The following is an 11,769-nucleotide window of genomic DNA, read 5'->3' as shown; positions in this document are numbered from 1 at the left end:
TTTGCTACAATTAGTTCCCATCCTCCTAGCATCTTTGCAAAAGTATTGAGAACATAATTTCATTGTCACAGTCTTAGTCATACGTTATCATAAACTATCCAAACCCCATATCATATTAGATACCTTTTAGACATTGCACAAAACACTCTGCAAAAAAGATTAATTACTAAGTATAGTAAGTTTGCAAACCAATTAATTATTTTCAAAATATAAGTGACAGCCTAGGCCCTAGGATTCTCATGTTTGATCATTTCTCCATCCCAATGTGAATACAATACCATTTGATGGTCCTCTTATTGTATAGCCAGCCTATCTAAATTAGTAAACTAGGATGCTCTCTAAGGATATGATATAGTGTATTATGGATATTACATAAAGATGGCAATGGATCATGTAGGCCAATATTCGTACCTGCCTTGCCATTGGAAACCCCATACCTTTATTTGCCATGGGGTTGTTGGGTCGGATAGAGTAGATGGCATGGGTTATGGAGGATTGGGTCAGATTAGAGAGAACGTAAAAGAATATAACATACTTAGTTCCTATCCCTGGGGAGGATAATGCTATATTACTATTGATGAATGGAATCCTACTACTAGGGTCATGAACCATTAATCAAAGGAGCATGAAGAAGAAGAACAGAGAACATAATCTAGGGTTAGGGTTAAGGTTAGGATTAGGGTTCAATTCGAAAGAGTAGAAGAAAGGAGATTGACCTAGGCTTGAGAGTAGTGTGAGAGGCGAAATCTCTATAAGAATACTTCTGGATGGCCTGAAGATATTTAAGTGCTACCTTACTCATGGCCATCTGTAACCAGAGTCCATGTCATCCATGCTGCTATAGTGATCATGCGATCTTGAGTTAGTTTAGAAAGAGATGGATTGCATCATTCTTATCATCACCAGATCTGGTCGGATCAAACCCTAACAAGCAAGATGGGTCCAAGAAGTAAGATAAATATATGCTCCTCCCTTTTCTTTGATTGCTTTATAGCTCAACGAGACTAGAGCATGAAACTGATAGCCTAGCTATTGGAGGGCAAATCCGCACCCATAGTGGGCATGGGGCCATATTAATGGATGGGGCAATGATTGTTAAAGAGAAGTCAGGGGAGGTGTTAAGGATTTGGACCCGCTCGAAAATAGGTGCGATAACGGAGGAGTATAGAAGGGGGTGGGGAGGGGGGAAGGCTATGGAAGTGTTGGGAAGGGGGTGTAATGATGAAGGGGTAGGGAAGAAGGGCGTAACAAGGCCATTAAGAGAGAGGGAAGGAGATGCAATGATGAAGATGTAGCTAGGCCATTATAAGGGATGGATGGCCGAAAAAGCTATCGAGTGAAAGATAGTAGAAAGAAGAAGTTTTGGACTTATGATTATTATATCAGGTCAAGTTCAGGGTAGGCCTTATTATTGCTTGCATCCACTTCGAGTATTAGAATTAAAATTCATCTCCACCCTTGAGTTTAAACGGTTCAAGTAAAACTTGTTCCTTAAGGGTTAAATCAGATAGAATAAACTTATTCCACAAGGATTAGACCGGATAGAATACCTATATGAATCAGTTAAAATTACCATCTCTAATGTTAAATTATCATTATTAATTATTTAATATGGCAACACAATCATGTCGTAAGTTACTATCTCTGGAGGAAGAACTTTATGCAGACACCATACATTTCAAAAGCCATATAGGTACGATCCTCTACCTCATTCATAGCTATAGGTATATTTGTAATACTTAAAAATATGCAATCCTCTATGTAATAAATACTATAGCCACTTGGATAATTCCCAAGGAGCACGTGTGGACTTTTTATGGCTCTGGGACCAATATATATGTAATACATATATGATCCTATTCAGTAATCATCTAAATGAATCATCTTAATTTAAATTTTGAATTATTAATCTTTTTACAAAAATTTTAATATTTAATATGTGGAATGCCTTTTTTCCCTTTCTCTCTGTCTATAGCTTATCGTTTAGATGCAGGACAATATAATTTCCAAGGAGCATGTGGGGACTTTTTATGGCTCTAGGGCCAATATATATGTAATACATTTATGATACTATTCGGTAATCATCTAAATGAATCATCTTTGAATTTTGAATTATTAATCTTTTTACAAAAATTTTAATGCTTGATATGTGGAATGCTTTTTCTCCTTACTCTCTCTCTGTAGCTTATCATTTTGATGCAGGACAATTTAGTGAAAGTTCAACTAGTTGTATTGTCTGCTGGAAGTCCAGATCAGAACAATGTATTGTCTATTACTGGTTAAAAGATTACAATGGTCCTATACCAAAGATAGCTTAAAGACTAGTGGCAAGCCTAATTTAGTTCTCTTTTGGTTATTGAATTACAAACAAGCTAGGTTGAAGAAAATGTTGGCTGTGGAGGTGTTAGGAGCCAAAAAGCCTTCCAACATTCTAATTCTTTAGGACAAAAGAAGGAAGAAAATCCTGCATTATACACACACACACATATATACATGTACATATAAAGTTTTCCTAGAAAAAGAGTAATAGCAGTCTATATTTGGTTTAATGCTGGGATTTCTTGCTGGTACTATAACTTAATTGTCTGGTTGAATAATTTTGGACATGGATTGGTAGCTCTATTGATGCTATATTTTAGATAAGCTTGTTCTTAAGAGCGGAATCCCACTGTCCTACTCTTTCTATTTCCCTCAGATAAAAAGAAAAAGAAAAGAAACTAATAAACATCCCCTCAAAAGTTTTAGCTGCGGCTACTGCTGAGAAGGCATAGACTTTTACTATTCAAAGTTCCAAGGCGACGCCATTAAAATTAGAAAGCAAGGAATGTAGAAGCAAAATTAACACCATAAAAATTTAAATGGAAGCAATGTAGATGCAGACACTTACCTACCTTTTCAAGTGATATGTTAGTTTTTTTTAATATATATATGTATAATGATTAATAATCATGTTTATCGGTCAAGAGAGAAGTTTAGGTTTAGTCATTAGACATCAAAAAAGTCGTCAGTTTTGATCACAACTACTGTGGCGTGCATCAGGAAGCCATATATATCTCATACACTAACCAGGTGCAAGTCCTTTGCAACTTTGAATACAATAGTTTATCATTTTCATAATCAAGATTTTGACTAAATTTTATTAGTGAGCGTAGCGACTATTCCAGACCATCTAAAGTCATTATCTTGTTATTATTAAAAATATTTAAAAAAAAAAAAAAAACAAGTCGTTTGTCTTGTTCGTCATCTTTATTTATTGTAAGGGTTGTTTGTCAATTCAACATTGGGTACCTCGACATGTAATCATGTTTCTTTAATGCTCCCTTCCTTGTTATTATATCCATTCCGCATTTACCGCTGCTAGAACATGAACAAAGTCTACTTCTAGAGATATCATATGAAGGACAACTCATCTCTTTTTGTCTTGTTCATCATACAATGCTTATATATACATCTCAACCATCGTTTCTGGCTTCATCGTAACAATCTCTCTCTCTCGATCTTTCGACTGCAATGTATCAATCCAAACCAGTTGATGAGTCCACACCTCCGGTGACAGGGGTGCCTGTGACTCCAAGTCCTAACATGGATCACGTCCAATCCCAAGCTCCAGTAGTATGGTCTGCAGGCCTCTGCGACTGCATGGATGATGTCGAAAATTGTGAGCTCATCGCTTCTTTTCCTTTTTTCTACATCTATTCTTCGCAATATTCTTCTTGCTGCAGTGGTTTGAAATGATCTAACATTACTGTATGAGATGTTCTTTCTCATAGGTTGTCTAACTTGTTGGTGCCCATGCATTACATTTGGTCGGATTGCAGAAATAGTGGATAGAGGCTCTACCTGTAAGCTTTTATATACCATATCTCCTTTAGTATATATATAGTGCACATAATTCATTAAGCCTCTCAGAAAAAAAAAAAAAAAAAAGTGTAAGTATATTTTTCCATTGGTTTTTGGGTAGCAAAATAATGTTAATTCTAATTGTTGTTTGTGAATGATATATACTTGCAGCATGTGGGACAGCCGGAGCGCTATATGTGATTCTAAAGGTCTTGACTAGGTGTCACTGGATATACTCGTGGTCTTACAGATCCAAGCTCAGATTGCAGTACAACTTGCCGGATTCCCCTTGCTGCGACTGCTGTGTTCACTTTTGCTGCGAGTGCTGCGCTTGTGTCAAGAGTATACAGAGCTCAAGAACCGTGGATATGATATGACTATAGGTCTCTCTCTCTCTCTCTCTCTCTATATATATATATATATATATGAGATGTCATGGCTGTTTATATATATATATGGTGGTGGGAATTTTTGCAGGGTGGCAAGGGAACATGGAAAAACGGGGCCAGGGGACAACCCAACCACCTGTTATGCAAGGAGCTATGATTCGATAAACAGAAGCTGATCATGGAAATTGTGGAGCGTTTGATAGGGATTACATTATATACGTGAAAGGCTTGCTTATGTGTTTGTGTGCGCGCGCGCGTATGTGTGTGGTTGCCTTCTGTGCTTCTTTCTGTTGCCAAATAAAATATAAGGTTGTGAACGAAATGAATCCATGATGTTCACCAGAAAAAAAGGTTGGGAGTTGATTTATTTGAAGTTGCAAAATGAAGGTTGTGTTAGTATATCCACTGGGGAGGGGTCTTGGATCAAATATGACAGGTGGTAGTGAGGATGTCACGCCCCAAACCTGGGACATAACATGGCCATGCTACCGAGGGATGGATCCACGATAACACGAAGCCAAAATTCATCTTCTTAAATATAATAACAGGTGTATCACAAATAAATGTAATAATAAAGTTCAATTCAAATATTTAATTAAACCAAAACTGGTTCAGAGCATCTAAATCCAAAGATAAAATAATCCAAGTCTTAAAATTCATAATGACTACAATCCATAAATATAAACTGAATTTCTAGAGCAAAATTTTTAAACTTGCTTTGCTGATCCCCAAGCCTGGATTCTCTTTCCTTCGGTCCTAACCTTATTTTTCTGTACATGAAAAAGAAAACAAAAAGAATATGAGCTACACTAGCTCAGTAAATAGACTTCCGCTTCCTTACCGGATCAAGCAGAAGTTTTCTATGATAATGCATCATTTAGCAAATAACAATTATTGCAAAAATAAATATTTCATAGAGCATATAATAAAACAAGTTATAAGCTCATCATGCATGCATAAATCATGTATATTTCACAATTATGAATCGTAAATCATTTTCATCATGTATTCATGTCATGTTTCAAAATATTGCTCACAGACATTCGTACTAAGGTCACTATTATACTCGTGACAGGGCCATGTTTCTTAATCGACAGAGTTCTTAATTCATGTGCCAACTTTATACCCGCTGGCAGGGCCATGTTTCGTGTGGATGCTAGCTCCGGATGTCGACCTTCCCGAAGGGATTCATTCATAGCTATCTGAGAGCCTTTGAAATTATTTTATCTTTTTCTTAAAACATACATATACATAAATAGAAAAATAATAAAATTCATGCTTCATAATCATGCTATTTTTATAAGACATATTCATGAAATCAATGCTCATAATAAAACATGCTTTTTCATATCACATATGTCGATCCTTATTTTATGAAAAATTATGATTTCATCAATAGCAATTCTTTACATAAAAGCATGATCATTTAAAAATAAATAAGGAGCATAAAATCCACTTACCTCGTTCATCTTAGATCTTCAGATTTTATTAAAAGAATCAGCTAATCCTATTTAAAATATCAAATCATCATCAATTTCTATTCCATAAATATAATAAGATTAAATCATAAGGAAAGAGGATTGTTGTCCGGATATGTCGGTCCATCCAGATACCAGGATAATTCAGGATCTCTGATCTGAGGGTCAGATTTAAGTGACTTGATCAAGAAATCGTGAAGCACAGATCGAATTAAGGTCAAGATCAATCAATAGGATTCTTTAATAATGGGTTTGAAAAATACTTGATATGGCCAAATGAAGTTGACATACAGCACGGATATCAAAGCAACTTCAGATCATCTTGTTAGAGTCAATATGAGCTTCTAAAAGATGAAGGCATGACTCGATACAGGATTCATAGACCTTTTTTAGAGAGAAAAAATTGGTCATGAGAGAGAAAGTAGAGAGAGAAAGTGGAGAGAGAATCTTCGTATCCTTCAAAAGTGGCAATCATGATTGAGATCATCAGAGGTCATATCAGGGTGACTTAATATGGATTAACCATGATTGATATTATCAATTTCGAATAAGGATCGGATCGGGATCCAATCTACTATACGAATTTCGGAGCAGTCTCAGATCATCATATTTTTATCTCAAGTTTATCCTAGGATCTGTGATGCAATCAGAGAGAGAGAATGACCCTAGAGAGATAAAATCCATAATGAGAGAGAAAGGTCTAGAGAGAGAAAATAGGAAGAAAATCTAGAGAGAGAAAATATAGAGAGAAGGTAGAGAGAGGAGAGAGAAAGATTTAAGAGAGAGATGAGAGAAACTTTCTCTCACATATATTTATTATTATTATTATTATTATTATATATTTTCCTTTCTTTTTCTTTTTTTTTTTAGAGAGAGAAAATAGAGAGAGAAAGAGAGAGAAGAGAGAGAAAGAGGGAGAAAGAGGGGAGAGAGGAAATTTTTCTCTTATTTTATTTTATTTTATTTTCTATTTTTTTATTTTTCTATTTTGCATTTTCTTTTCTTTTCTTTTTCTTTTTTCCTTTTTCTTTTCTTTTTCTTTTTCCTTTCCTTCTTCTTCTTCTTTTTCTTTTCTTCTTCCCGTGGGCTTCCATTGAGCCGAAACAGGGGATCTCACAATTTCCTGTTGGCCGGCCGGTCGGCGGTGCAACCAGCATGGGTGGCCGTCGGTAGGAGGAGGGGCGACCCTGCGGCAAGAGGAAGGCCAAGCCGGTGGCTGGTGGCGGCCACCGACGCCCACACATTCAAAAGGGACCGAATCCCTTTCTCCAAGAAATCCGACGACTCCGGTCGCCGGCGATCGTGCACACGGGCATGGAGAGAAAGGAGGAGAAGAGAGGAAGGGGAGGAGGCTCACCTTCGACGCCGGTGAGGCTTTTCCGACGAGCAAAAAGGATGGCACAGGGATGGTCTCCGTGGTGGTTTTTCGACGATTGCCGCCGATTGGGTCTCGAATCTTCGGTGAGAGGGAGAGAGGAGGATTCTCCTCCTTAAATAGAGCTGGAGGGGGGCTCTCCGACTCCAATTGGGAGCCGGTGAGAGGAGGAAGAAGACTCCCTTCGAGAGTCTTCTCCTCTATTTCCCCCTTTTTTTTTTTTCTGGGCTGTGGATTGATTCTAGGCCCAATTGGGCCGGGTGATCGCAGAGGAGAAATTATTGAACGGATCTAGTCCATTGTCTAGGATGAAATCGTCCTATACATCATATAAAAAAGGAAGAAAAATGAGGAGAAATGGAATGATTTCATCCTAGGTTAACGGTGGACTAGGTCCACCTAATTAATAATTTCTCAATAGTTAAGAGAGAATTGTGGAATACAAGCTGGCATTAGATGCCATCAAACTTGTATTGGGATAAGTTCTAGGTAGCCATGGGATGCATCTCGAGGCAAACATCTATCCTGTGTTTGCTTGGGGTTATTAGAGGGAGGATGGATGAGGTTGAAAGAATGGATGACCTCCATCTATTATTTGGTTCAAAAAAATTTAAGAATGATGGATGAAAAAGAATAATTATCCATCTTAGCGCACCAATTTGTATCCTTCCAAATTGGGAGGATGCAAACAAGAATAGATGAAGCATGTGACTAGTGGATTTCTACATTAATAAAATTATCTCTCTTTAATTTTTTTGATAAAACTATAATATTTTTTTTTTTTCATTCATATTATTTATATATTTTTATTTTATCTATACTATTAATCTTATATTATTAAATTTATTACTAATTATTTTAATTATAGTACATAATTTTTATAATTGTAATTAAACAATTAGAATCATCTTCTATATTTTTTATTTATATTTACTATTTTAGATTGACTATTTATATAAAATTAACTAAATATTCAAATTAAATTATAAATTTAATTTTAGATTGGTAATCTAGGGACTCGAAAAGTTGGTTGAAGATCTTGGTGGTGTTGTTGGTGGCCAGATCTTCAGTCTTGCCTTTGAGAGCATCCTGAAACAATACAAAAAAATGAAGTCCCCACCAAGCAAGGCCCTTTGATGCCTTAGTCAGATCATCTCAATGGAATAGAGGAGGTTCTATAGAGAAAAAGACAGAGAGAGAGAGAGGGAGAGAGAGGTAGAGTTTGTGTTTGTACCAAAGTGTCTATGATGAAGAGGGGGGAGGGGGGGAGAGAGAGAGGGAGAGAAAGAGAGAGAGAGAGAGAGAGAAAGAGTCTCAGCTATCCCCCCTCTATACTCAATGCACATTTGACACTTGTTTGGACTTCTCTTACTATTACTTTGAGTTACTTGGTGGGTCCTCAAGGAAAAAAATATATAGATGAGAGCACGAGCTTGTTGAGCTTAGGACATGCAAGAGAGCCTAGGATAACCATTCGCACATCCGAAGATTGTTATGATCTAATGAGATATGAATCTTATGGTTATCGAGGCCATTCCATCGTAACTGTAGGCCAACTATAACCAAGTGACTAGAGATTTGGGCATCTCCAAATGCCTTTTGGAGTGGCCACATGGTGGACACTAATTGGCCAAGGTGAAGACTTTATAGCAGGTTTTGATTGATCAAATTTGTCATGCTGGCTGAGACTGATTTTGAGATGTATCACTTGCCCCCCACTTCTGAGATCAAGATGTCTTGGTAGCTCGGATGAAGAGAGTAGAAGTGCTAACATAGATGATCAATCATAGCATTGTGTATAGAGTCACAAAGTTAAGCCACAAAGTCGTAAACCAAATCGTGAAGCAGAATGTAGAGGCTGAGGTTCATAGTCAAAACTGATTGATGAAAAAGTTGGTTCTCCATGCATTTTATTCTGATATTTGGTGTTGTATTTTACTTGAAGATGAGATCTGATAGCTGTTGAAGTAGACTTCAGAACCTTCCCCCCAGCCTCAATTTCAATTCCTCTTGTCTATGCATATCGAAAGATCTTCGTAACTTCGATGTAATAGTCAGAAGTACTTAAACCATTTTGCCTGTATAGGTTAGTTGGCTTATCGAGGCTTAGTAGACGTGCTGGCCTATGCTCGAGCAATCTCGCTTGCATAGGTTGGAAGATCTTCGAGACTTCGATATGAGAGCTAAAAGTGTTGAGATCGTTCCATCTATATAGGTTGGTAGGTCATTAAGGGTTTTAGACGTAGGGGTCTAAGGTGCTTGGGCCATCCCGCTTGTGTAGGTTAGTTAGCACTTCGAGCCTTAAGTGTGGGGTTGGAAGTGCTGGGACCATTGTAGGTGCAGTGGCCTATGCTCGTCGAGGCTTTGTAAGGATGGTGCCCTATACTTAGGCTATTTGGCCAATTGGGCCTATTAGTGTGCTAAGGCTTATAAGTAGATGCGGTTGCCATTGCTCAGGCCGTTCCGACTGTATAAGATAGAAGGTCTTTGTAACTTTGATGTGGGCGTCAGAAGAGCTTGGGCTATCTTGCACTACACAAGTCGGTTGCTAAGGTTTTTTGGCGTAAGAGCCAAAAGTGCTTGGACCATAGAGTTGTTGGATGACTCATCGATGTCATTGTGAAACTTTCCCAACCTACAGTAGGCTTTATGCACCAAGTCCTAGCCTAAACACTTGAAAGAAATTTTTGGCAAGAAGAAAAGAGTTTCGTTAAGAGATTAATATTGCATGAATTCAATGGTATGTCTTAGTGATGGTAGGGCTGTATATTGACTGAATTCTATGCTTATGTTTCTTCTTCTTACTGGTCTTGGGAGCTCAGCTTGGGAGCTTGGTTTGGAGGCTCAGCTAGGGGTGCTCGGCATGGGCACCTGGCTTGGAGAGCTTTGCCTATGAGCTCAGCCAGGCATGGGAGCTCAGCCTACAGAGCTTGGCCAGAAGTACTCTACATACATTGTTATGGTTGGCCTCTAGGAATCATGTCCTGTGTACGTGGTGCTCATATCTCGGATGGCATAGAAAGGTGGTCTCTAGAGTTATGTCTTACATACATGGTGCTCGTATCTTTGATGGCTTGGAAAGGTGGCCTCCAGGAACTTGCATCATGGTCTTTCGGGATGCACAGTCTGGAAGCTTGGCATGGCTCTGGTCAATGCTCCAGGGACTTGCATCCTACTTGCATGGTGTTTGCATCTTGGATGGCATAGAAGGATGGCCTTCAAGGACTCGTATTTTAGTCATCAGAGATGCATGGCCTGAACGCTTAACCTGGGAGTTTGGCATGGCTTTGATTAGTGCTTCAGGGATTTACATCCTGATCTCCCAGGATGCACGACTAGTGAGGTTGGCATCTAGGGACTCACATTCTGATCTTCAAGGATGCGCACTCCGGAGCTCAGGCTGAAAGCTTGTAATGGTTCTTCTCAGCCTTTAGGGACTCATAAGGGATGCTTAATTCAGGAGCTTGGCCAAGGAGCTTGGTATCCAAGCATTTGTGTCCCAAACTCTAGTGATGCATGATTTGGGAGTTTGGGCCGAGAGATTGGCATCTAGGGACTGGCACCCTAATCTCCATGGATGCATGACTAGGAAGCTCGGTATCCAAGGACTTGCATCCCAATCTTTAGGGATGCATGACTTGGGAGCTCTGCATCTAAGGACAGCCCGATCTCCAGTGGTGCGCGAATCAGGAGCTCGGCCTAGGAGCTTGGAATGGCTCTCACCGGCCTCCGTGGACTATCATCCCAATCTCTAAGGATGTGTGACTCGGGAGCTCAACATCCAGGGACTTGCATCTCGATCTTTAAGGATGCATGACCTAAAAGCTCGGCTTGGAAGATCGACATCTAGATACTCGCATCTCGATCTCCATTAATGCATGACCCGAGATCTCGGCCTAAGAGCTTGGAGTGGCTTTGGTCGGCCTTCAAGGACTCGCATCCCAATCTCTAGGAATGTGTGACTTAGGAACTCAGCACCAAGGATTTGCATTCCGATCTCCAGGGATGCGTGACTTGGGAGCTCGATATTCAGGGACTTGGCTTCCTGATCTCTAATGATGTGCAACCTGAGAGCTTGGCCTTGGAGCTCAGAGTGGCTCTAGTTGGCCTCCAGAGACGTCCATCCTGATCTCCAAGGATGCATGACATGAGAGCTCAGAATGGCTCTGATCGACCTCCACAAAATTACGTCCTGATCTCCAAGGATGTACGACCTGAGAGATCGGAATCCAAGAACTCACATTTTGATCTTCAGAGATACATTATCTGAAAGCTCAGCATCAAGGATAGTCTTTAGAGGCTTGCATCCTATTTTCTAAGGATGTGGGTCCCATATATATGCACCATGCTTGTGTCTCAGAAGGCACAAAAGTGTGCCCACCAAGGTCTCGTGCCCCCATTACCAAGGATGTGCATCATGTGTAGAGAAGAGTTGATGTGCAAGGATGAAAGGGCGTCCACCAGGACTTGTGCCTCTATCACCAGGGATGCTCATTTTGTGCAAAGAGGAGATAGTGTGAGAGGAAGGTTTTGGAAGAGGAGTCGAGTGCAGAGATAGCCATGAGAGCTTGAGAACCTCTATGCGGGAGCCATAGGTGCATCAGAGTGGGCGATAGATGGTACTGCTTGAGCCTTTCGGGATCTCGTGGTGGTTATGGTTGAGAAGAACATCTGATAATGGTGTCTG

At 39.4% G+C, this 11,769-nt stretch overlaps 1 pseudogene; it reads left to right on the top strand.

The window, feature by feature from the left end:
• The first annotated feature begins 3,394 nt into the window (after window positions 1-3,394).
• On the top strand, window positions 3,395-4,579 carry LOC140852046 (protein PLANT CADMIUM RESISTANCE 2-like; annotated as a pseudogene).
• Window positions 4,580-11,769: the final 7,190 nt, after the last annotated feature.

The sequence above is a fragment of the Elaeis guineensis genome, chromosome 10 (assembly GCF_000442705.2).
Source record: "Elaeis guineensis isolate ETL-2024a chromosome 10, EG11, whole genome shotgun sequence".
NCBI lineage: Eukaryota > Viridiplantae > Streptophyta > Magnoliopsida > Arecales > Arecaceae > Elaeis > Elaeis guineensis.
Note: the sequence above shows the minus strand (reverse complement) of the source record. Positions and strands in the feature narration are given on the sequence as shown.